The sequence below is a fragment of the Selaginella moellendorffii genome, unplaced genomic scaffold (assembly GCF_000143415.4).
Source record: "Selaginella moellendorffii unplaced genomic scaffold, v1.0 SELMOscaffold_3, whole genome shotgun sequence".
NCBI lineage: Eukaryota > Viridiplantae > Streptophyta > Lycopodiopsida > Selaginellales > Selaginellaceae > Selaginella > Selaginella moellendorffii.
Window position 1 is genome coordinate 1562108 of NW_003314264.1, and position 5320 is coordinate 1567427.

Consider the following 5320-nt stretch of genomic DNA (forward strand, 5'->3'; position numbering starts at 1 on the left):
CACGGCGCACAGCTGGATTATCAATAGTGGGCGTTAACCAAATCCAAGTTAATACTTTTCTCAATGGTGGCTAATGAGTAAATTAGAGACAAAATATATTATTTACTACAATGATGTATTGTGGATTAGTGGCTCCCGAAGTCCCTTGGTTTGGTTCAAAATTATCACTTTAAGGTTAGTTCAAGCATTTGACAATTGCATACAAAGTTGTAGCTAGTTATCAAGATTTTATAGTTAATTAATACTTATGCCATGGTTTTGGGCATTTCTTATATCATGGTTATCAACAACTATATTGGTAGTTCTGTGAGAACTTTAAGTTCTTGTTCCAATTAATAATTGCCCAAAAGAAGCTCTAAATGTTCCACCTAACTTATTATCATCACCATTTCATTTTTTATGGTGTAAGATCTAAAAATATATGTACATATATGCATGTATTATTTTGTTTGAGTAATATGTTAATTATAGTAGTATCACATATAGACCATCCAGTTGATATTGAACCTGATCCATCCATCACTGCATATAAGCAAGGTTATATACCTATTCCAAATCACTCATATATTTAATTTATATTTATTTTTAATTGTACCTGTATAAAACACTAATAATAATAATCTATAAATTAATAACCACTAAATTATATAGATATGAATTTGTAGAATTATTCTCTTCTCTAATAAGCTATAATTTAACTTAGATGGACTAGAATTGTTTAGAGCCATAGGTTTTATAAAATGGATTTAACCCTTATATTTTGAATATTGTTATGTACAGTATATATTATTTTAGTTAAGTACTATTTATTTCCTATAATTTATAATTACTTAATATCTATATTATGTGGAATTTAGTAGCAACAGTTTTAACATCCTTAATATCTATTTGCCAATATCAACTTCAAATTAGTATAGCAATATTGCCACTTCATTTTTCAAATGCACATATAGATATAATAATTGCATCAATGAGATATTTACCCACTATGGCAGGTATTCATAATGAAAGTAGATATGAACTTGGCATTGCATGGGGGTATCCTACTAGAGTTCCTTTGACTTACATGAGGTTTAAAACCTTTGCACAAAGTGAAAGAATATCTGCACAATGTAGTGTAGAATCTCCTAAGGGAGAAAGAATATTTGTTACTGGTAGATTACTATTAGAAGCATATAAAGAAATGGTTGATTTGGTTGAATTTGCTGCACAAGCTAGAGCTTATGGACACATTCAAGTTATTATGCCATATTTTCTTGTAGATTATTTCACAGTTTCAAATCCAACAAGAAATCATAATCAACCACCACAACCAAAATTACCTCCACTTCTCTCAAATGGAATGTGTTACAAAAGTTAGGAATAGAAAGGAAAGAAATTAGTAATATTCATTCTGATTTTGTAAAATGTTGGCCTTATAATTATATATTAGAAGCTGGAAATTTAAAGATGATAGGATCTTATATAACCTCAACGAATAGTATTGTTTCAGAAAATTATAAATATAAGCTTACATTATATGAGAATTGCAATCTTGTGATTCATGATATTAAGAAAAGTTTTAACAATTGGTCAACAAAAACTGAAAATAAAGATAAAAATTGTTATTTACAAGTATTAATCACTGGTAAAGTTGGGATATGGGGTGATAATGGTGTAGTTTGGCTAGTAAAACTAGACTGCAAGAAATTATATTGTATTATGCTTGGTCTTGTTTTATATGTGGCTAATTCAGGTATACTTATGTTAAAAAATACAACTACTGGAAAAGTATTTTCAATCTCAAATTAAATGGTAAATAAAACTACTCATAATCTCTTTTACCATATAAAATCTTAAGATTGAAAAAAACCTTTAGATACAAGTTAAGCCATGCACCTTTACATATGTCTTACTTGATTTTTATTGAGATAAATCATGGTTTAGAATGGCTATTAATAAGTCAATATAAATTTTTGGTTTTAATTTTTCTCTTTAGATTTTTGATATAGCATAATTAAGGCCAAACAATGGCAACTAAACTTGAGGATAATGATAGTTTACAATAAATATCTATTATATTTTTTCTTTTGTGAGGTCTAAATGTATAGCTATGATGCCATATACTAATATTAGCATAGTAAAATTTTGATAGCCATTAAATTAATTTCAATCCAGACCACTCATTCTTATATATAAGCTATGGTTTGGGCTAATTGATATACACATTTCTATATTCCATTTCCATATTCTATACATTCACATTGGTGGAGGTGAGAAGAAATTTTGATTATCTCTAAAAAGTGCTTGGATTTGAGCTTTCTATCTAGCTTTAATATCATTTAAATTTCACTTTCTTCATAGTTTTTCAATTTCTTTTATTTTTTTTTTCTCCTTCTTGTTCATCTTCATGGCGGAGCAGCAACCTCCTCCTCTTTTGACTCTAGAGGAGTTATTGGTGCAATTATTCAATGTTATGTGATTACGGTTAAACAATTAAACTCAATTGATGGCAACATTCATAACATATAGTACAACTTCTTTTTCTTTTATTGCCAATCTTCACCTTTAGCTAGAGTTCTTTTGTGAAATTTTAAAGATGATATGTACCATTGGTTCAATCACTTTATGGTGATTGCCACTTATCATTTTTGAGATGATGCTTGGCATTTGCATGAGTTTCCCATATATCTCTAAGGGATGATGTTATAATGGTACAATGGTTTGAGCATAGCCACTTATATGGATTAGAATATTCTCTTGGAGGTCTTTAAATGTGCATTTAGACATGCTAGTGATTGTGATGAAGCATTCAAACTTGTGCAGATTGGAATATTCTTCTAAATATCTTTAAGCACGCATTTAAACATACTAATTATTCGAGCAATATGACCAACCAAGTTTCTCCACTTCAATAACAAAGTAATTGCAACATGATCACCTTTTGAGAACCATGTAGATAAACATAAAGTTTCTTAAAACCTTAAATTGCTATTAAACACTATTTTATTGTAGAGTAGTTCACCTTCACTGGTTGTAGCTAATGGATGCAATAGGATGGTGCTGACTAAACACATTTGGGCTTTTTTGCATCAACACACTTCCAAAATCAATATCTAAAGTATCCATGCACAAAATTAAAGATTGAGTGTAGTTAGAATAGGCCAAAACTAAAGGAGTCATTAACAGCACTTTGAGATCTATTGGGATCATATGAAAGAAAATATTAACAACTTCAATAATACTTGCAATGATGCAATACAATCAAAAAAATGATCAATAAAATGGCCAAGATAGTACATCTTTCCTAAGAATCGTTGCACATCATTCATATACTTTAGAGTAAGGAACTTAAGAATAACCACAAATTTATCAAGATCAACTCATAAACCTTCACGAGAAATACAGTATCCATGATAAGTGGTGTCTTTGGACCTAAATACGTACTTTAACTATTTCAGCTTTAAATCAATTTTTTGCAATCAATCCAACACCTTATAAACATTATACATATATTCCTCCCATGTCCTCTCTAAGTGAATCAAAACATCATCAATGAAGTTAGTAATCACATTCAACATATCGCAAAGAACCTCATCCATCATCCACTTAGAAGTTTCTAGAACATTGTTTAAACCAAACGATATCACTAAGAACTCATATGAATCAAATAGTGTATAAAATACAGGCTTAAGAATATCTTTATTGGCTATCAGAACTTGCCAGTACCCAAAAACAAGATCTAACTTAGTGAACTTACAACTTACTCCCAGACTATCTAAGAGATCAATAGTGTTAGGGAGAGGGTGCATATTTGGAATTGTCACTTTATTTAACAAATGATAGTCAATGCAAAAACAAATACTCTTATAAGGCTTTGTCACAAGATGAGGTTCACATGCCTAAGGACTCTACAACTTTCAAATAACACCCTTTTCTAACATCTCCTTGATATTTGAACGTAAAATCTTGATTTCTTTTAGTCTTGATTAAACAAGCATCCCTAATTAGAATAGGATAACGTATTGCAATATTAACCCCAGACAATAGATCAAATTCAAAGAGATCAACATATGTTGATCCACTACTACAACACAAAGACCGTTAGAAGGATTAAAAGAGGGAATAGAGGAATAAGACAAAAACATAAAAAGGAATAATGGGGAGACAAAAGTAATGGAAGTAAAAGCAAAAATAAAGGGATGTAAAAGAACAAAAGTGAGAAAAATGGAAGAAATATAAAAAAGTATGAGACAAGGGGGAGAAGCCTCAAAGTCACACTTCACATGATTGCGCCACAATCAATCTATACTAAGGATGAGGTCAAAATTATGACTCAGCACCATTTGCAACAATTATAACTCAAGCCTAAGATTGCCTACACACACAACTAGATTTGCCTCATCCTGTGTATGCAAATATACATAACAATGTGTGGCAACAGGCCAAACAATAGAAGATAAACTCGAGCTTATATTAATGAACATGAAGAGAATAATAGGAGACCTCTTGTTATAAATGGAAAGTAAACACTAGATGAACTAATGCCAAGTGAACCCCTTGATGATATTTCTTTAAAAAAAATAAAGGAGTCACTAATTTATTCATGTAAAGTCTTTCCACTACTTGCTTGACTTTTCGTTTTCTGGAATCATCTTCGTGTCCAAGCCTTCCACTACAATAGCACTATCAAGACACTGTTGATGCCAAGGTCTTCACCTAGGAAATAGAGGTCACTAATCTAGAAAATGTTGAAAACACCAATAAGTGTGAGTAATTTCATCACATGCTCAGTAGCGGACATCACGACCATAACCACGTCCTCACCTTTATCCTTGAACTTGGGTAGTAATAGCATCAACCTCCATTGGAACAAAACTATCTCCTATAGGAAGTAGAGTTGAAGAACATGTAACGAGAAGTAGAAGAGGCAATGTCGCATAACATTGTGCCAAGTGAAGACCATCATCAAGGATGTTTTCAAATACACATTTGGACATGTTAATGATTATGATGATGTTTTTCAACAATTTCATCATCTTTGTCAAGGCTAGAGCAAGTGCATATATAAGTCTTATAAGATCTTGATGAAGTGTTGGCTACAACATTCCCAACTTGATCTATTCCAATATATTTAGCTCTGCATGAAGCAAGAGGCTTCGGAAATGAATACTAAATTGCATCATAGATTTAGATAGCCCTTGACAAAGATGATGAAATTGTTGAAAAGCATCATCATAATCATTGACGTGTCCAAATGTGTGTTTGAAAACGTCATGGAGAATGCCCTAATCCTCATAAATGGCTGTAGTCAAACCATTGTACCATTGCAACACTATCC